The 22739-nt window shown below is 42.0% G+C and overlaps 1 protein-coding gene across 1 annotated transcript in view; it reads right to left on the reverse strand.

Moving 5' to 3' along the window:
- The window catches only part of VSNL1 (visinin like 1), an 87538-nt gene extending 65125 nt beyond the window's left edge, over positions 1-22413 (reverse strand). The window contains exon 1 of the mRNA XM_063424615.1: positions 22226-22413. The gene's annotated coding sequence lies outside the window, so the exon portion shown is untranslated. The remainder of the gene's footprint in view (positions 1-22225) is intronic.
- Between the last annotated feature and the right edge of the window lie 326 nt (positions 22414-22739).

A 22739-nucleotide genomic window follows, 5' to 3' on the forward strand; every position in this document is an offset into this window, starting at 1 on the left:
CTACTAAATCAAATCAGAGGACGTAATATAAGAAAAGCTCCCTGCCAGAAGGCAGAACTGTTTAAACTGGTTATACTTGTGGCAGGATTTGAGGGTTTTTCTTGTTCTTGTTTTGTTTTGTTTCCCCTGAACTACTCCCAAAAGATTCAGTATAAAAAGAACCTGTTGCAGAATGGCCTCTAGAAGTCTAAGGCTCCAAATGATGGGCTTCTGGTAGTGATATTTTTCCATCTCCAAGACAAAAGGGAGTACAGAACAAATGGTATTCACGAAACCTGCTTTTTCATGGTGAAAAACAATCCCTTTATCTTTCCTGATCAGAGTAGCCCTGTTACTATGACCAAACAAAAAGGGAGGGCAGTGAGTGTGTATCAATAAACAGATTCAAGAAAAAGGATCAAAAATCTCTTTTCTTGCTCATAAAAATCTCTATTATTATTTTTGTGGGAAATGTGCATACCTTGGAAAGGAAAAATGTAGATTTCAAGGCCAGTGAGATAAGGCCAGCTTTACAAAAACATGTAAGTGCTTCTAGGGGTGTGGACTACTGGCTAATGTAGGTACTGTTGCCTAATTGCATTGGTTCATTTCTATTCAAGTAAATCAAGGTGATGCTCAGCACAAATGTATCAAGCGTCCCTCCAGCAGCTCAAGTGCTCTTCAGAAATCTCACCAGGTACCTAAATAGCTATGCAAATCACATCTCAAGTATTTAGTTGCTGCATTCCCTGCTCAAAATGCAACTTAAACTCTGTCACCTTTACTTTCTAAGAATACAACACCAGCATACAAAGCAGGCCAGACACTGAACTTGCTAAGGCTGTGAATCCATGCCTTGTCTCACGTGCTTCTTAACATTCTGAAGGTCCCAGTTTCTCACACATTGCCACTGCAAACCTGAGAAAATGCAGGTTGGCATTTGATTCTTCATGAAACAGCCAGGCCTGTGAATAATCCTGTATTCTACCACTGTTAGTCCTGGGTAACTGTGAGTGCTAAGCTGTGAGTGCACATTGACACAGTGTGGTACAGCACGTGCCTGAGCAGCGTGGTAAAAGAGTTTTAAGTGTTGTTCAGAAACAATACCACGTATAGAGATGTACACACACTATAAATATAGGCTAAGCTGGTTTTATTATGCAGATGTGCTTAGCATTAAGAATGCCTGCATAGCATCACCATGGCTCTGCTGTGAGACAGACACTTTGGTAAACAGCGAATCGATTGTAAATCTCAGGCCCATGTTGTCCCTCTTCCTCTTCCTTGTCCAATCTTTACCCTGTAACTTTGGCTCCTTGGCTTGCCAAGCCAGTCCCACTAAATCTGTACCAGCTCATCCTGACTCTTTCTCCCACTGCCCTGCTTCCTTCCTATCTGGTTCTTATTTCCTACCAAATGCCAATTCTCATCAGCCCTGGTGTTTTATCTGTACTTTGTCTTTCCCTTCTCTGACTTTTCATCAGCAAAAGTAGTGAGAGCAGTGATGTTCACAGTGTGCAAGATGGATGCACAAGGGCAAAAAAACCAGGTATGTTTGTTTAAACTACAGTAGAATTCATCTGGGCAACATCTTGTTGACATTTAAACAGTCTTGGCATCTTCAGGCACAGAGATAACACAACCACTCCCAAAGAGCAGAGGCAGCATGCCCAGGCTGCCAGCAGGGCTGTCAGCATCATTCAGAGAGGCACAGGCTGGATGGGAGGCACGAAAGCAGGATGCAGCATGCTTAAATGATGCTGAAAACTCTAAAATATTGGAGAGCATTTCATGTTAAAAAGTAGATTGTAAATCTAAGTTATTTATGTTGTGTAAAGCCTAAGAAACCCAAGGCAGCCATGAAAGAAACACCATGGTTTAGAGGTGGGGGGGGGTGCAGATACAGCAGGGAGTACAAGACCGATACAAATGTTTCCCTCACACCTCGGCAAACAACCTCCAACTACCCTGAAGTACCACAGACTGGTCTGAGGAGAAAACACTGAAGAAGAGAGCTGAGGTTTATCAGCAGCAGCTTAAACTGGTTTTGTTTGTTTCTCCCAGAACAAATGCAGAAATGAACCTGGCTGTTGATGATGCCAGTCTGCCCTGATCAAAGGATATAATGAAAACAGAAAAGGCAATGAATAAGGCCAGAGATAACATGTCACTAGCATTTGTACTCTCTCTTTTAAAAACTGACTATACCTCTCAAGGAAAACAAAAGAAAACAAAGAAAACAAAACAAAAAACAAAAAACAACAACAAAAAAACCCCCACCAAAACCTCCAAAACAAACAAACAAACAAAAACCAACCAAAAAAAAAAAACCAACCCACCCCAAATTTTTCGGAACATCTAGGAAAAATCTTTCTTAGGGTTAAGAGGAGCATTCAATTTACTCCTCTGCTCTGCTTGCCATAGAGGTCTGTTTCAAAAAAAAAAAAAAAAAAAAAGGAAAAAATCTTAGCTCTGACATGTTTGGGAAAGCCCTGAGGAGCTACAATCTCCAGAATATCCAAATAATTACCATATTGAAGTTTCCATCAAATTAGTGCCTGCCTCCCAATAAAGCCATTTGACAGTTGGCTTTTTATTCACTAATGTCATGCTCCCACCCTATTTCACTATCTGTGCTCCAAACTTTCTTAGAAACATTTTTTCTCTTAACTTGAAAAGAGTCACGTTGATTTATGACTCCAACAAGCTGGCCAGAATCCAGAAGACCATCCAACAGCCAAGCTTTAATGTAATCTATTCCATCATGAAAATGAATTGGTGGGGTTTTTTAAATATTATTAATGATTGCAGTCAATAACAAAAATGCCACAATTTTTAAAACTTTCATATGATCCAGGAACAAAAGAAAACGGAGCAACTGTACTATTAATTACAAACTATTTGAAATTACTGCAAACAAAAACAAGAGAAGGCTCTTCTCCTCTAACACAGCATCCATAAATCATACATAGAATAATAAGTTATTGTAAGTTATTATAGTCAGTAGCAGGGAACTTGATTAATCTAGGTTATTTCTACCTGGGTGGTAGCCATTAGAAGTTGGATATCTAATCTAAACTAGTCATCAAGGCTCCAATGTGCAATGGAGAGGAACAGGCACCCAAGTAAGCAAGAAGTAATTTGTTCCATGCTAAAAGTATATATAAAAGGTGACTGGGATTAATTGCTCTCTGGAAATGGCTACTCTTGTCTGACTAACAAAAAAGTCTACACAATTAGTTTAGACTAAACATTTAACTCCTAGACAGCTAGAAAGGCTTAAAAAAATATTCTACCTCCAGAGCTCAGGCTGAGGTGACTCTCCCAGTTTGGGGACAACTGCAGAGCCTGAATTCAGCCAAACTGTTCTTCACACCTTGGGGCCCAAACCTCAGCAGTGCCTGGCTGCTGAAGCCCAGTGAAGGCAGTGGACCCTTGCTGAACTTGTGGACAGAATACCAGCTCAAGATTACAGCAGCCCCTGCACGGACTCCTCCTGAGAAACTCTTTCTGCCAATACAGCCAGTTACCTACCGGCTTCAAACAGCAGATTTACTGAAAAAGTCACACAGATAATGTTCTCTGATTTCCCTGAACCATGTCATATATTCATTCAGATAATAAGTTTCTCTTACATGAAAAATGGGGACTATGTTAACTTATGATTTTTAAAGGTGTTTTTTACAGGTTAATACCACTGCTGACACTTCCATGGGGAATGACTTAGTATCAACTGATTCCAGTCTTTGACAATTAATCTACAGGAAAGAATACAACAATTTCTACAATATTATGTTTCTGTAATTCTATGAAATAATTTTTATTAGGGCATCAGTAAAAGTTAACTTTAGAAAAAAGCATCTATCTGTTGTTATGTAAAGAATTAATTGTGACATCCTCACTGCATCTCCAGTGCTTAGCTCGGAGCACCAAGAGATAGGTAAGTATGCTGAATGTCCTACTTCTCCAAACAGCACAGGTCATTTTGACATTTCTGAAGAGGACTAACTTACTAGGCATGTGAGCACAGTGTAAATGAACTAAATGTGTTGAAGTACATCCAGTCACAGCCAAGGGTCCCAGTTCACACACCATGTAACTCTACTCCCAGGTCTTGTAACATATTTCTCAAGATTCTTGTTTTTCTTAAAGAATTGCCCTCTGAATATAGAGCTGGCAAGCAACCATCATAACTTCAGCCTTACTTAAGCTTCTTTGATTTGCTTTCAACTATGACATATATTCACTTTGTCCTTGCTTTTGTTCTCTAAAGCAGTTTATAAAACTTGAAAAAAAAGAGTGCTTTGTATCATATGGAAAATAACTGTGCTGTAAGGAACAATACCAAGGCTGAAAAGCCTAAAATTAGACCTGTAAGCTTTGCTTTCATTGGCAGCGATGTGTGAACATTCATATTGTCCCAATCCCACATTCTACCTCTTTATTCTTGCTAAACACACTACTTTCTGAAAAACACTGAAGTTTAAAATTAGCAAACCTGTCTGATTCAAGGGTACACTGACCTTGGTGATGGGCTATTTTGATCACCTTTAGGCATTAATAAGAGAATTACAAGATCAGCCATTTTCAAAAGAAGCAGAGAAAAAAGCATTTGCAGAACAAAAAGCCGAACATCTCTGAAATGGTGCCTGGAATTACACTGCAATTTCTAGCTTGCTTTTTTTTTTTTTTTCTTTTTCCTCCTAAGAAACTGAAAAGCAAATCTAATAGCTGTATTTTTACTGAAAGCAAGCTAGTGAGGAGATATGCACTGTATAAAGTTCCTGGTGCTGGGCAACGTGGGACTAACAGGGATAATTTAGTCATAACAGGTTAGCATCTATGATATATCCATTCCCTTCCCAGCTATGCTCATTCAGTTCCTACTGCAGTCAACAGGGGAGATAAATAAGAGCAAAATATATTCAAAAGGTCAAACTTCATGGATTTTCAAGAAAGCCACAGAGAGGCTAAAGTGAAACCAATGCTTGCTACTGCCTTAAGTATAATTCAAGCAGTTGCTAGTATAGTGTTTATTTTGAGTGTCTCCTTGCGGAATTTCAGGATAAAATATGAGATTGGCAGTGAGCCTGAAGGGGGTATAGTCAGAGCAGTCCAATTTCAACAGACTATCAAGATGAACTGTGGGGAGTTATTTTACAGGTTTATGGCTATAGCTCACTCTGAAGCACAGTGTTATTAATATTTGTAGAGCACTATGATATAAATAGCAACACTACATCCACCACCTAGATACCTGCGGTATGCTCTGAGAGAGCACTTTTTAGATAACCAAATACCATTAAATATGCCCCAAATGCTATACTTGAGATAGGATATTAGGTAGAGATGTAATGCTACAGTTATTTATGCATCAAAAATGTGATGTGTATCTCTAATGCAGCACTAACATGAGCAGCCTTAGGCACTAGCTGCAGGGTAATTTTATGTCAGAAACCAGAATTAATTCTAACACCATTGCAGCACATGAAGCCAAATAGTTTCTTGAAGTTAGGACCAATGGAAGCCTAGATAAAGCTGGTCCTGAACTGTATTCAGTGTTTCCCATTGGAAAATCTGTGGCCATAAAAAGCAATGTTTTCAAAGTAAGACAAAGAGCAGCTGGAGAATACTATTTATTTCATCACCCTGATCTTGTCAGTATTTCCTAATGTTTCCTACACCCTGGAAACAGCGTATGCTGTCCATCAAGCTTTGCTTACCAGCAGCAGCAAGCTCCACGGCGCACACAGTGGCATTTCAGACAAAGCTGAGCTTTTGGAAAAAGAACAGAGGCTGATTGTGCCACTGAGACAAAATGGAGATGTTAACCACCAAATAACCACCAATGGCCTCAGGAGAAGCAAGGAAACCCTGAGAAAGGTAAACACACCTTTCTCAGAATCAGGGAGTTTTGTCCTAGTTCCAGCCTCAGGATGAGGTAATTTCTTCCTGGGACAGCCCTTCTTTTGTGCCTAATAAAGCCAGGTAATTGCATCCTGGATTTTGTGGGTAGGAACATGATGTGCAGCAAGACCATTTATGGAGCTGTGGCTTCAGTCTCAGGCTTAGCTTTCTATTCTTACATATGGAGAACTAATTTTACTGCCTTGGTAACTGGCATTTTTCACGTTTTTGTAATTCCTTCAAACACTTCTAATGATTTTATCATTATGAACATGCCTATACTTGAACAATAGTTCAAGTTAAAATTGGTGGTGGATATGAACTACACAAGGCATTCCTGAGAAATTAAATGTGACAACATTCTTGTTTCTTCCTTATTTTTCAGAAAAGCATCTTGTTAATACAATAATATTTCCAATGAGTAATAATATCTTAGACTAAGAGTACTTCTCCATGGAGCTATTTTGGAATAGCATTTCCCAAATAACATCAGGAACAGGAAAACTTCTCATTGTTATTCATTTCACTACAAAAATGTGGGCTCTCATTTTTCATAGAATCACATAATTTTGCTTGGAAGGGACCTTAAAGATCATCAAATTCCAACATCCCTGCAAGGGTCAGGGATGTCTTCTACTAGATCAGGTTGCTCAAAGTCCCATCCAGACTGGCCTTGAACATTTCCTGGGGTGCAGCACCTACAACTTCTCTGGGCGACTTATTACATTGTCTCACCATGCTCATAGCGAAAAATTTCTGGCTAATATCAAATCTAAACCTGACCTCTTCCAGTTTAAAGCCATTACCCCTTATCTTATCACCCCATGCCCTTGTAAAAACTTCTTCTGCAGCTTCACTCCTTTTGGTAGTGGAAGACTGCAATAAGACCTCCCTTAGAGAAAGTAAAAGATACATGGACCTAGATTCTAACAGTAATAAATTTCATATTATTTATTAATTCTTATACTGGATTATCAGTAGTAGGGTTCTTTACTGTGAGGGTGGTGAAGCAGTGAAACAGGCTGCTCAGAGAAGTTGTGGATGTCCAGTTCCTAGGAGAGTTCAGACCAGGCTGCACAGGGCTTTGAGCAACCTGCTCTAGTGGAAAGGTCTGTTCCACTCTAAACTGCTCCATACTGGAAGGAGAATTACCAGATAAAAATAATCAAAAGAATTAAAGATTCTGCAGTGAGCTATAGAATCCCTTTTTAAATATTTAAATTAAATTAAATTAAATTAAATCTACTTTAAAAGAATCCCCACAGATCCCTAAATCCCCACACAAGCTATGCACACTGGTGCTGAATATTTTATAAATTTATATACTCCATACTGTACCATATGGAGATTCTGCAAAAATGTTGGAGGTAGATTTGCAAATTCCTTCATGAACAGTGTAGGTAAATGTAAGTTAGGCTCTCCCAGAGCAAACTTACAGCAGAGGCAATGGCACAGTATCCTGGGTCTGTGTGTGACCCAGACAAGCACCAAACCTTTTTCTCCAAGATTCACACAGACCTTGGGAAAATGCAACAGTAAACTCGTGACGTGGGCATAATTGATGTGGGATGTTCATACTTTAGGGAAAAATGGGTCATCATTCAAGCTGTCTGTGCAGTCTTCAGGTTTGCATTCTCTTGGAGGATCTTCCTGGCAGGTGCCAGTTGTCACTAAATGGTGGTGCTGAGGTGAGTTGCACTGGATTTCAGAACTGCCCCAGCTCCTGGGCTTGTCCCCAGGACAGCTCTCCCTGACCTGCCCAAGGCAGACACTGATGCTGGCTGGCTGTGCCCACACCAGATGCAGAAAGAGGACCTCGGCAGCATCCTCTGTGCTTTACTCCACACTACCTACTTCCCAGCCAAGAAAATATGTATTCCAGTTGAAAGCAGTCTAGACATAAGGTAATATATGCAATACAGATGCACAGGAGATTATACCTGACACAAAACTCAAAGATATCTGGTAAACTTAGGAGAAAAAATTGAGACAGGTTGAGTAAGCTAGTGACTATATTCCTATCATAATCTTTTTGAAAAGTTACTTACATCTGCTCACCATAGGAAGGGCTGCTTGCTGCTTTCCACCAGCCATATTCTGTTTTTCCACTATTTGCAGCTTGTTTTGATTTTGGCTGAGTGGAAGATAGATATGGAAAATCCTTGCAGGAACGCCAGAGTGCAGGGAGCAACCTTGCCTACTAATCGATGCAGGCTGCCTGGGAAGAGAGGCAGGATGATAATTTCCTCCCTACTTCCCCTGGGAACAAGTTATGCTGCAGTGACACATTAGGGCATGTGCTGTCAAAGCGCTTCTGGCAGAAAAGATAAGTGAAGTATCAAGTGACTGAGCCCTTTCAGCTAGCCATGGCATGCAGGGCTGTTCCAGCCAAAGCTAAGTCCCACTACAGCTGAAGCATACATTTAAATTTTTCATTTATAGTGATAAAAAATCCCATTGAACAGTCTGCTACAGGAGCAGAATAAAATTGGCAAGTTTGTTTGTTAAAAAACAACAAGACTTTGAAGTTCTCCTTTTCAAATACACACCTAAGCTGGAAAGTTTGCTGTATGAGCTCCCGAGTCTTGATATACTGAAAAAAAAGTGTGTAACCAACTCCTACACATGGCAAATTTTCTTCTTTTGTCTTCCATAATGTGGACTTGGATAGCGCTTAATAACAACTTGATGGAGCCTGATGGAGTTGAATTGCTTATATCCAGCATGACTGGTGCTCAAATGGCTCCATTTTAAAAATATTTTGCCATAATAACGAATGAGAAGTAATGATCACCCACAGTGACCAAAGAAGTAAGGGCTTCTTCAAAGGAAAAACAGGAAGCATGCAACTTATGGACTATTCCATATAAAATACATACCTTTCATTTTCTTCTGCTCTAGTACTTTTAAAACCACTATTTTTTCCAGGTCTTGGTCTTTACATTGTCACACCCATGCCCCTCTGAAACAAGCAGGGGCAGATAACAGCCACTCCTGTCAAGGCTTACTGCGGTGACAAATCTCAGGCACAACCCATGGATTAGCAGAAGGCAACTGGTTATGACTGTTCTCTGCACTGTACTGAGAAATCCTCACATTTCTGTTCATTCAGTCAAACTGAGTTCCAGGTAATGCTAGTGTCCAAGGGGAAAAGCTACAAAGCCTGTGTAAAATGGACTTTGTCTGTACATTTATCTGTACATTTAAAATGGAATTTTGTCTGTACAGAGCTTTACCATTTAGCTGCATGGTACAAAGCACAGGGGTCAGCTTCATGCTTCTTTCTAAGGGATAACTTCAAATGTGAATGAGAAACTGGTCTGATCTTATTTTTCCATAGCACTTTGACAACCTTGCATGCATGTGCAATGAGCATGTTGACACCTGTATTTTTTTATGCAAAAGTTTAAAAAGGAAAAATATGTCAAGGACTAAACTAGTAATTAAAACTGGGCTAAACTAGTAATTAAAACTGGCATAAGAATTGTATGTAAATACCATATAATGATGTAATTATTCCAATGTAATTAAAACTCAGAGATAACAGAGAGATGCACCTCCTCACCATCTACTTAAAGAGCTCAGTCCATGCTCTGCAGTTCACTCCTCATCAGATTTAGTCCAAGTGGATCATCATTATCACAACACCACGCAACAGAACTCACCAGCAAAAGCACAGGAGACTGTGAGACATACAAATACCTGCTTATTTCCACTTCACAAACATTCCAAAATTAGACTGTTGCTGATACTAAAGATTTAAATGTAAGCTACAAAATATGTATCATTTTTATTACTTGTTACTTACTACTATTATTTAATAATTTAGTTAAATATTTAGTTCATGAACTACACACAAGCACTTGCTCCTGTAACAGTTTATAAAGTTTGCCAGTATTACTAAACTGCAATGTTTAGCTTCCCACCAAATACCTCAGAGAGCCAAGAGGAAAGACAAGCCTCAGGAAGAGATCTCAGGCAGACAAGGATCACAGCTCTGTATTGCTCCCATTGCACCACGGGATGATTACACACCGGTTTTAATCTGACACAGTCCAGTTCTGCTGCCAAAAAGGGTCATACTCTCCAAAGAACCACGTTCACTTTTGAAAAGAACTCCTTGCCTAATGTCTTGTGTGTATCCCAGGCTTTGTGAGGCCACATAGAAAAGAAAAAAAGAAAAGAACTGGTCATGTTTCTTTACCCAGAAAAGGAAAAAAAGGGTGATTTGGGTGAGGTAAACCACCAAAAAAAAGGCAAGGGTAATAGGAAAGTGAGGCAACAGGGAAAACTTCCCTTTCTAGCAGATGTGACCACAGAGCCCTGCCAGGAAAGGCTGGGTTGGGCTGGAGGGAGAGCTCAGCTCAAGCTGGTGCCGTGTTGTCCCTCCTGCCTCCAGAAGCATACATCACCTGGTGCTGGGGCCATCACACATTGCCCAGACACACTGGGGCACACCAGTGTCACACCACAAGTCCAATGGGACACTGCTTTCATCCAAAATTCTTGTCCTGCATCTTCATTCTTTTAAAACCCTAGATACGGTCACTACTACTTGTCTCTGACAGAAGACGATCATCAATATAGGAATGATACCAGAGCTGTGTGAACAACTCTTTTGAGGCAGAGATTGGCCTTTACTGATGTATGGCACTGAAATACTTGAGATGAAAAATTTACACAAGCTGCCAAAAGTTTTTCCACCTTGACTTGTAACAACTAGAAAATGTCTGAGGTTTTGTCTTTAAATTTATCAGTGCTAACTGAGCTCCTTCCATTCCAGGAACTTCAGTTATAGCACTGTGGTCAAGCACATGCATAAAACAGGGTCTGCTGTTCTCTGAGAATAAGGGTTTGGGATTCCATCCTCTGCTTTGCCATCAATTCTCTAAAAGCTCTTGGAAAAGGTATGTTTCTGCCTTCTGCATCATCATCACGTAATACTAAGTGAATGAAATCATGTTAAATTCTATAAATTTGCCAATATTGTAGTTGCCACATCCCATTCAAAACTGACATCAGCAGTGAAAAATTACATAGCACATAAATACAAATGCAAAACAATGAGCAACTTGTCACATAAATTCTTCAAAATCAGTTCTCCAAACAGGTTTTTACTTCAGAAAAGCAGAATTTTTAAGAGCAGCTGTTCAGTCATAAGATCAATGAATCATATGATAAGAGAACATTTAAAGTCTTATGCAAATACTTCACATTTTATTTTTCAATCCTTCTCCCCACTTGGTTTCATGTCCCAAATGCCTTTAGATGAGCAAATTTCCCTGCACCCACACAGAGCTCACTGCCAGAGAGAGCTTGCACTGGGGGTGTTTCTGTGGTCATTTTTAGGACTTGTATGTGACTTGAAACCATCTCAATTCTCCTTCCTTTTCTCCAACAGCTCCATCTATCACCCATCTGACACACAGTGTAAGAAAAGTTATCACAGCTCCAGTAGTCATTGGCAGTTCAGCAGGGGCTTCCTCTGAGCACCAAACTCAGGGCCTTCTGCCCTAGTACAGCTCTGATACAGCTTGTCTGTCATTACTTCAGAAGAAGCAGTTCAGAGGAAAGTGGCAATAATCAGATGGATTTATCATTAAATTCAATGTTTCCTGCAAGTTCAAATTTCCCTGTGAAGTTTTCTCACAATATCTAAAAAAATCACAGAAAGTGGTGCATCTGTTAGTACTTTTCATATTAATCACCCTTTTTGTGACAGACTCCACTCCTCAGTGTTTCCTAGATGTTAACACCTTTGCCTTCTCCATCTTCAAACGTTACCCTCCTCTTTTTCCTTGCTCCCCCCTTCCTTTTTGATTCATTTCAAATGAATCTCCCTAGTACTGAAATCCTCACAGATCTGATCCTGCCTACATCTCTGACATGATTCATACTCACACCTTCTCCTTTTCCCCCAGCCTCATCTTTAGGCTAAGAGCTTGCTGAACACTTACACCTACATTTCTAGTCAATTCTGTGTGTTCAACGCAACAGATTTCCCCATGTATTCAAACCTAGTCACTCACAGACGTGTTTTGGTGGTTCAGCAGGTACTCTGCACTATTCAAATCCATTCCTTGATCCAATTTTTTCCAGTAGGGATCAGACATATCAGCTCAGAGAATGAGTCCTTACATTTGTAGGGCAGTTGCACTGATTTTTTTTTTTTTTTTTTTTTTTTTTTTGATAATCCAGAATTCTCCAATTCACATTTAACTCTATGGCAATTTCTAATAATGACCATCAAGCCATCTTTCCAGGTGTTCCTAAAGATTTGATGATGTCAGTAGTGCTGCTAATGCCACTGACCACCGATGGCACACATTTCACTGTACAACCACATCTAACTCACTTTTACTGTAATTTGCATTTTTAAAGCATGGCAAAGTAGCATAGCACAGTTGTCAGCCTGTGAGTTTGCTTTTGTAACTTGTACGAATTTGCTACCTTTTGAGTTTGTTTGTTTCTTTCTCACAGACTCGATGTTTATGCAAGAGTGACCTCATTAGTAAAGTGCCCAGAGTGATACCACTTTGTTCATTCAGAACAAAACAAAAATGCTAATTTCTGCAAACTTCTTGAAGGTATTTTCAAAGGAAAACAGAAGTACAAGACTGAAATGGCTGCAAGCTGCTGTGTAGGTCTTCGTAGAATTGAGAATCTCATAAGTTAGAGTGACAAAATGCAGAGTTGGAAAAATAAGGGAAAATGTTTGTTGTCTCACACAGCTTCAGATGTTGAAGATCTTCTGAATATATCAACACTGTCAACAGTAAATGGTTGGGTTTACTGGGCAATACAAGAATTACAATCTCCAGCTATCTCTGTTACATATAACACCAGAACAACCTTGAACATTTCATGAACTCTTTCTTTTATCTGGAGATGAGCTGACATTGATATATTGTTATTGGTCTTCACTAATACACTTCTGTTGGCAACAGGGAGATGCTAGCAGCTGAAATGAGTCACATACTGCAAGACCTTGCAATTTATATGGAAAGAAAGTGCAATTTAAAAAAATCTCTGTCTCCTCCTCAGCCAACTGCAATGCAAGACACCCACTAAAACTCAAGTCATAGTCAGACAGTTATTTTTCATATATCTGAAGCACATGAAGTTGTACTGATTTTTTTTTTAACAGACTAGCTTTAATTCACCAACATTAAACCAGCAATACAAAGTAATGATGGGACCATTTGATACTGAAATAAAAATTACTCTTGTATATTATATATACCACGGACCTCTCACGCAGCAGTTCAGAGCCTTTTTACACTTATTTCACTTACTGTTTTCATTTATCTATAGTTGCACATTAAGAAAAAATCTACAGTTGGTTACAAAGATTTGAAGAGGGTAATAATCCAAAATAGTGTACCTCACAAGCAACAGTAGCCAACAGTTCTCTGGCTCATTCTCACCTTAAGAAAGCAAACTCCTTTTAACTGAAGGACTTGCACTGATAGGACTTGTTAAGCAAATTGACAACATAGACATTACAGCATTAGATGACAGTAGATTCAATATAAGTATTATAGCACTACACAGGAATAAATCCCACAGAGAATGTTATGTTAAATTATTGTAACATTTTCAGTCTCCTATATTGAATCTTCCTACTCCAAAATTCCACATCCCAGAAAAAAAAAAAAAAAGGAAAAAATTACATAGGCTGTGTTTCTACTCTGCAGATTTACAAGAACATCTTGGGTCTTGTACTATGATACAGAGTTAAGGCACTGAAGAGAGCGATTCAACAGAAATAGCAGACAGACACACAGAAAGAACACAGCTGTACTCAACATCTGTTTACATTGTACTGGGACTTCCAACAGACTTCTCTTTGAAAATACCAGATACCTTGTACACATCTAGAGATACCCAGATACAAACCCAGCTGTTTAGGACATATTCTAGGGTGTATCTACACTACAGCCCAAGAGCTGGAGAACACTGTGTGCCTCAGCCAGCTTTCCACTCTCTGGCTTTGCCACTGTGAATAGCCCCATGGGGGGAAGCAGAATGTGTATGGATGTATTCTAATTAGCTCTGCAGTCACTGCTACCAGGCATGGATTGGCTCAAAGTCACTCCATCAAGTCCCTCTACATGCACCCCATCTTCCTGCACAGGCTGTAGGCACAGTATATGTCTTGTATGTTGTTAGAATTTTAATAAAAGTATTTACCCTTATAGTACTGTGGACACAGCTGCACTTTCTACAACATCTGCAAAGGCCAGATCCTTGTTTTATAAAGCTCACAGTTTAAAAAAACAAACACAAAACCACAGCTAAAATGCAAGATGAAGGAGGCATCCACCACGGTTAAACAGGCACAGCCAGTATCGTCAAGGAGAGGGAGGCTCTTAGGCAACAGGAGACATTTGGAGCAGAATCAAAGACAGGAAGCAGAGCCAGAGAGGGAGGAAAAAAGGGCTCAGTAAAAGCTAAGGATGAGATAAGACATGAAGCAGTTAGGACCTGTTGACACTTCAGGATTACATTCTCATATAACAGAGTGGGAAGCCTGATTGAGCAATGCTCACCTCTTAAACCATGTAGAAACGAGTGTTACTTACTGATCTGTATTCCAGTAGCACCTCTTTGTGGCAGACACTTGAGAAAAATGTAAAAAATCACAACCCCTTCCAACCATCCTATTTTCCCAAACAGGAATTAAAATGAATAGACAACAGCCACTGAACTAAACAGCACCCAGCATGGGGGACAACTCTTGCAAACAAAACCTATTTATGAAAAGTGATCAAGGCTACTTTGTGGTCTTCTTACCATACCCGAGGAGGAAAATGGAGTCTTAGAAGCTACTTTGGTTAAGCACTCTGGCATTTCAATAACAGTGGTGTATTGTTAGGATTTCACTGACAGAACGAGGCAAGAATATTTATGCATATGGAAAAAACAGTTTGTGATTATTTGACTCTCTTTATTTAAGGATACATGACATAAAGTTTTAACAAGGTTAAACATGTAACATACTGATTTCATACTATTCTTCTACATTTTCTCATTCTGCATGGATGGCAGGGACCAGACTCAAAGTCAACTGGAGCTCCTTGCTGAGCGTTGTTCAACCTTACAATGTGGTTGGTGTGACATATCCAAGTCAGATTAAAGAAAAGAAAAGAAAAAGAAAAAAGACACCACCAAAAAAACAACAAAATTCCCCCCCCCCAATAAAACAAAAAAAAACCACCAAAAAACCCACAAAAACAACACTAGATCAAACTTTGTTATACATTTGAAGACAGTTGAAGATGCAGTCCATTTGTACAAATCAGTCTGGTTTGTAAAAATCATCAGTATCATCAGATGTTTCACGCATCAAACTAAAACCACTTTTCAGGCTATCAGTCTTCCAAACTGAAAGCCTTTTATGCCATTCAAAACACAAATTTCAAGACCATACACTCTGTACCCATTTGTATGGTTTTAAAAAATGTATATTTAAAGGAAAAATGACTGCTTTAAAAAATAGTATGTATTCTGGTGTAAGGAAAGAACACTGACTGCAATGAAATTGACTGGGTACGTGCTGGATGGTAACAATACCTGCACAGGTAACTTTTTGCAGCATTATCCATTACATAAGCGGATTTTATTTTCAGTGCTAATTTTTTTTTAAATGTTCACTTTCACTAACTTTTGAAAATCTTAAGTTCTTCTTCTACATATACAAACTTCTACTAAAAAACAAAAGCATTTTAATTCTAACTACTAACTAATATCTCAGATTTCATTCCCTAAGAGTCTCCAGTTACTTCGTATTTCTAAATATAGCAGATAAGAGTACAGAGAAATATGCTGTATTGTAAGAGCTTTTATAAACAAGTTTCTAATTTTAGACTACTCCATTCTGAATAAAGTCTAATCAAACCACACATATTCTCAAATGCAGTCTGCAAAAAGGAGAATATTCACATCTCCTCACTGCTATTTGATTCCATCTTACAATGAATGAGTTAATATCTACTTTTGAGTAAAAATATTTTCTATGAGGTGGAACATTAAGTTTTCATTTAAAAAAATCAGTAACATACTACCTTTGCAAAACTATTTTCAGATATTAAAATCAAGTCATAGGTACTCTATACACACCATGCTCAACAGCTGATCTATTCAAGATTTTTTTTCCAACTACTTTGGGGATTGATTGTTCAAGAACTTAATTATGAGTTCAGAACCAACACATTTTAACACTAAGGATAATTAATTACTAAAACAGCTTAGAGAGAACAGAAATACATTTTCCATTCTCCATGGTCTTTAAATCAAGACTGATTTTTTTTTCCCCTCCCCCAAATTTGTATGTAAACGGAGAGTAGAGGCATCACTGAGTCAAATGCTATGGCCTCTGCTAGACATGGGTAAAATGTTCATTAATCTCCCTTGTAAATTCAAACATTTATGAACCTAAGAGCTTTCATCTCTAATATACAACTTTCTATTTAGCTAGAAGTTAAAACTAATAAAAGTAAATTTCATCAAGAGTTTTAGAGACTTATATTTATTAGTCTAAAAGCTCTGTAAATGACTGTCACAACTCGTTTTGTTTTTGAGTACACATTTTGACGTGTACAAAGTTTGAACAAAGTAATCCCATTGATTGATATTATATTGGTTGACTCATTAGGAGTTAAAACAAAACTATACTATTTTTTATGCCTAACTACTGTATGAAAATACCTTGACAGGACCAAAAAAATATTTTAAACACCACTTGTAAGTCTTAACATTACAGGCCCCAGGTTTTAGATATTTTCATAAATGAACTTTGAGAAAGTCTAAGTTAGTGAACAAGAAATAAGCAGAATGTTTTTTTCTGATATTTAATAGTGCTGCATAAAAACAATGATGCTTCTCTGAAATCATCGGTTATTTAAAATTAAATCTGCTTTAAGCCAAAAGTGATTAAAGATCATTTTAACCAAAAAGTTTAGTATTTTATATTTATACTAGTGCAAAAGCTATAGAAATCACCATTATATCTTTTTCCTGTACATCAATTCAGTTTTTTTTAACACAGATTGTGTATATAATCTTCCTCAAATGGCTTTGTGATGATAAAGTAATTTTAAAATTCTTTATTTTCCTATTAAGAAGTTGTTTTGTTATAATTATGTTAAAAGACCCAGTTGGGAATCTCAAATTATCAGTTCTCTTTACTTCAAAGCTTGTAGGTTGTTGACAAACTCGAGAATGTAGCAAACTCCTGATTTTTCAAAACAGTGAAACTGAGAAAGTGATAATACATTCCACTGATTTTTACAGTCTGGGATTATATATATCACTTCATGGGGTTTATTTCAGGGAGAAAATCTTCAATAATATCTGTAATGTGTATTCCTTTGTCCTTGATATCATAATTTTAGAACACATCATGCTTAGTTCAAAAAAAGATGCAGTTGTCCTTTCACTCCCAAGGAGCACAATTTATTTCAATTAGCTGTGGTTTTAGAAGTTATTTTACTAAACATATTCTGTTCCTTACTTTCCTCAGGGGAATAATCACAAAGAAAAACAGCTTGATATTTTTATAAACAAATCAGTGAATTTGACTATCAAGTGGCTTTTATCTTTTTCTCCTTCAACTGCCTCCTTGAAACGACTTGCTTTTTTCAACTTTCATCAATGAGACCATCTCTAACAATCTAGCTTAATTTCCTACACGTGTATTATTGTGCTTTCAGTCACATTCACATCCAAATGTGGGAAAGCTCTTGAAAGCAGCGACCCTGTGGATAACATGCACATAGTTAAAAAAAAGAAAAAAAACCCCATATATATTCTTAGCACTTTATAACTTAAAAAGCAATAAAAAATTTTATCGCTATTCCAAGATTTTGTACTCCGTGAACAAATATCCTTTTTATCATCTGCTTAATTTTCTTTGGAAAGGTTTATAGCTATTACTCTCAGACCAACAGCATGAAATTCAAAAGACAAGAATTCTCTCTCTACGAATAAAGACAAGTAGTTGGAGCTGAGGTAAGAAAGCGCCGCCCTGTGATGGGAGCCCATCTGGATCCTTACATCTCCCAGCACAGCAAATGCTCACAGCCTTCCCTGTTGGTGCTGTATTCCTGTACCACACAGATCTTTCTGTGATGCAAAGAGAGAAGCTATGGGGTAAACCATGGTCTTTCCCAAGAAAGAAATAAACAGCAAAGAAGATAATAGGCAGGTGGAAAGCAATCCAAAGATGCAATGAACACACAAAAAAAAGAAGGAACAAAATTACACTCTGAAGGAAGAAAGAAAAAGCCCAAGGATGTAGAAAATGGCAAGATTTTTGCAAATACAGGTAATAGTGACCCAAAAGAAAATGGGGACAGATGAAATGGTCTAGGCTCATTAGAAATAACGTAGGAAGATCACACAGTGCATTTCTCTGTTAATGTTAGACAAAGTCAAAGAAAGCAAAGATTCCATGGGCAATCAAACCCACCTGGAAACAAGCTTCTCTACAAGACCACTCAAACGACAATTTGAGTATTTAGACCCAATGCAGACTGCTAACACCCTTCAAAAACAAATGGATGAAGACCGGTGCTGACAATGTTTAACATCACAGACAAGGAGCCCAGCTGCTCAGGGTGAGGGCTGTGTGTTTCAATTCCTAGGACTTTAAAACAAAATCTGTCTACCATACTTTAAATTTTCTATCTTCAATTAGTGTACATTGCTGTTTGATACACAATTAGCGGATGAGCCAGCATTTTTTGACCAAGTGACATAAAATTCTGGAAATCTATGGGAATATGCAAAGGTTGACAGAACTGACTACCTAAAATGGGAGCATGAGGCACAGATACAATACAAAAAAGCTTAGGAATCCATTGTGCACACAGACATAACATTACAATTCCAAAACCGAAAAACAGAACCAGGACAACAGCTTGAAATGTAAACAATTATGGAAACAACGACAACAAAGTTCACCACGTTCATGTGTTTAAGGGAACCTGTATCCATATTCAGATCCTTCCTGCAGCTATGCTGAGTGCATAGACAAAGAGCCAAGAGGCCTGTAGCAGCTCAGTGGTGCTGCAGCTCTTGATCAGGACCCTGCTGGCAGGCACGTCGGGATGCCCCCAGAGCCCAGAAATGCTGCAGTCAGCAGGATGTCGCACCCTGGGACACGTGGTGCCTTTTCCAAACAGCACCAAAGCCAGCGGCACCGCACCGCTTCCATCCTGCACAGCCAGCCTGATTTCCTCTGCTCTGCCCTACCCCATCACATCCCGGTTAGACTTGGCCTCAGCATTCTGGCCAGAGCAGAGTTTCCCTCTGGCTGGTGCTGTGGGCTGCTCTCAGCTGCCGGTGCAATACAGCAGGGGAAGGCACACAGGGCACGGCACGACGGGACCGACATCTCTGGCATTTGCTCTGTGTTGTGAGTTATGTAACGCTGTGACACTCCGGAGTAGATGCCGCTTGACGGCACAACTGATCTGCTGGCAATAGCTGGATGTTCCAGAACAAGAAGCACGTTGAAAAATCAGTGGTGTGATGGTATACTTTAGTATCAGGCAAGAAGACAGGGCAACCTAGAAAACTGGTTAAATATTGCAGCCCTATGTCATAAAAGTTTGTGGATAAATAACAAGATTAAAGATTCAGTCCTTAATTAAAAGGCAGGGATTAACAGATATCCAAGATGAAGAACGTTTCCTTACTTTTCCTTGACAACAACATCAGCTCGGACTACTTCATGCTTTGTTTGAATGGAGAAAAACATAATTAAAGTTTTAATTAGAATTGATCTCAGTCCACAAACCTGAAATGGATTGTGCTGTTTGAACACTGTACTAGATCTTTCAAGGAAACTGATGTTCTTAAATGAACTATGTTCTTTAAAAAGGAAAGGCATTCTGTCAGGTAATAGGGTAATAGTGAAAACTAATGACTCTGAAAATGTGTCACAAAAACAACTACTAGGAATTACACATCATTCTGAAAGGGACAGCGATTATGTATTCTACATAATACATAGAAGACTGAGCTCCCACATACACTTATTTTTCTCTGTGATTAATCTGCTGTATATCATATTTTTCTTATAAAATATGTCCATCTTTTTATTCTTCATAAAGAGGTAGTGATCTGAGGTCTAAACTCTCCAATACATAAAGGAAGAGAATGCCTATCCACAGGCACACTAATAACAAAACATTGCTAAAAACATGTTGCCAGCAGAATTGCTGGAGAAGTACCTGTATCTCTGAAACCCATCTGTTACATTAACATTTTCTGTACAAGAACACGGAATTTATTAATATATTTGTCCTTTTGATAATTGGCTATGGCTTTATTGCCCAAGTAATCACCCTTCAATTTTAATGAAAAGGACGGGTGTTTTCATCGCCCTGATGTCTGCACGTTTGCTTGTCAGCCGAAAGCCTGGCGGTGCAGGTGAGTCCCCTCCTGCCTTGCTGCTCCGCTCCGGGCCGTGCGGGATGGGGAGTGCGGTCCCTGCCCGGCGGTGGGAGCTCCGCCCGCCCCGGCTGCAGCTGCCCTTCGCCCGAGGAAGGCGGAGAGCCCCGTCCCACCTCGAAAAGCCCGTCAACAGGCTCCTCCAGGGCCGGGGAAGCGGAGGGGCTGCAGTTGTCCAAGACCAACCCCCTTTCCCCTTTCCCACCCCATCCCCGACGGTTTCTCCGCACGCCGGTGGCCGGAGCAGGCAGACCGGGCTAGGGCAAGTCAGGGAGGTGCCGGGGAGAACACCCAGCAGAGGAAAGGCTCATGCCATCGGGGATGGGATGCAAGTTGGGGTGGGGGAACCTTGCAAGTGGCTCCATGCAGGAAGGGGACCGCCTGGCTCGGGGGGGAGGAGGGAGGCGTTCCCTTGTGGGGGCAGTGGGGAGAGCGGGGGACTCCGGGGGCTGGGGACACCCCCGGGCTGGCGGGAAAAGGCTCGCACGGGGGCAGCCGGCGGCGCGGGCAGCCCTGCAGAGGGCAACGAGCGGCGGGGACCGAGAGGCTGGCGGTGCCCGGGGACCGAGCTGTGCGGGAGGGCGGCAGTGCCGGGCTCCCTTCTGGCAGCCCCGCTGGGCAGCCCGCAGCGCCCCGCACGGCGCTGAGCCCCCGTGTCCCGGCGCGGCACCCCTGGCGCCAGGGAAGCGTCCCCGCCGCAGCGCTCCCCCTGCAGCCCGCGGCCAGGACCGGTCCTTCCCGGCGGGGGATGGAAGAGGAGAGCGAAGAAGCTCTCGGGGTAGCGGCAGGCGTTCCTCCCCTCGCCCCATACAAGCAGCACGTCTCTCCGGGTGCGAGCAGCTCATTTCCAAGAGATGCCGGCGCGCAAAGTTGCGCCGGTCGGGGAGACCCCGCCCGCGCTCCCTCCCCTCCTCCGCAGCCGCGCACATCGCGGTCCCCGCAGAGCCCCCGCACTCCGCTCCGCTCCGGTCAGCGCGGAAATCGCCTCCCTCGCTTTCCGCCCCGGCTTCTCACGATCTGCCTCAACCTGCTCCACCTTTTGTTTTGATCTTTGGAAACGAAATTCTCTCTCCTGCCGTCTCCTTTCCCTCCTCCTTCTCACGCCTTCGCGTGGGAGATGCCCAGGATCGCACACCAGCTTTTGTTATCTCCTCCCACCTCCATCTTCACTCCGATTTATGCCCTAGTAAATAGCAAGAGCGCAGCACGTCCGCCCCGCACCTACCCCGCTACCACCTGCAAACACCTCGCCTGTTAAATAAATTAAATGATAAAAACATCCCTTACAGGCAGTATGAAAAGCGACAGAGCGATCGCATGGATCGGGAGCACTTTTGCCTCTCCCGTGGTGTGATGACCTTGCGAGGGCTGCTCTGGCGCTTGGTTTCGACTGGTCTTTATTTTTTTTTTCCCCTACTGGAAAAAAATCACACCCTTTTCGGTGTCCCTTTTCAAACGAACAGGAATGCCAAAGCCTCCCTCTTCCACCAAAGCGTTTCCAAGCGCAAATTGTTACGCGACAGCTCAGCCCTTCCTTTGGATGCTGTCGGCGCTCATATCCGGATCGGTGGGATTCGGTCCCATCTCTCGACAGTTAACGGCGAATCGCCGCGGTTACGATTGCCCTCCTCTCGCCAGTGGAACAACTCCCGCACACCGACCGCGCGCACCAACTTTCCCGGTGAGGATGATCCCCGACCGCGGAGCAGCGCCGAGGCCGCGCAGCCCCCGCCTCAGCCCCGCCGCGCCCCCGTCCCGCCGCCTTCCCGGGGGGAAAAGCCCCGCGCGGGGCACCCCGGCAGCCGGTTCTCGCCCGCATCTCGCGGGTGCGGAGCCCGCATCTCCCCCCTTTCCCCCTGCGGTCCCTCCCCGCACTTACTGCGGGCGCGGGGTCTGTCCGCGGTGCGGAGGAGGGCGCAGGGCCCGGGGTCCCGCGCGGTGCTGGGGCCGGAGGGACACGCGGCGCCGCCTCGGTGCGCGCCCGCCGCCGCTCGCGCCGCAGCTCCTGTGCGCGCCCCCGCTCCGCCCCGCGCGCCGCCCGCCGCCGCCCGCACTGCAGGACCGCCGCCCCGCGCGCCGCCCCGCGCTCCGAGCATGCGCGCGGGGCCGGGCGGCGCGCGCGGAGCGCGGGAAGCCCCGGGGCGGGCGGGGCGCGGGGCCGGGACCCGCGGGGGCCGCGGGCTGAGGGGCAGAGCCCGCGGGGTCGGCGCTGGCACCGCGGCCGCCTCGGCCCGGGGCCCTCGGCGTCACTCACAGCCGGGCGCAGGCTCCCTGTGCCCGGCGTGGACCGTGCCGTGCCCGGCGGGCTGCGCTTCGCTCGGCGGCTGCTTCGCCCCACGCGCGGAACGGTGCTGCGCCCCGCGTGCGGGACAGCGCCGGCAGCGCGGGCGGCG

Source organism: Prinia subflava, chromosome 2 (genome assembly GCF_021018805.1).
Source record: "Prinia subflava isolate CZ2003 ecotype Zambia chromosome 2, Cam_Psub_1.2, whole genome shotgun sequence".
Lineage (NCBI taxonomy): Eukaryota > Metazoa > Chordata > Aves > Passeriformes > Cisticolidae > Prinia > Prinia subflava.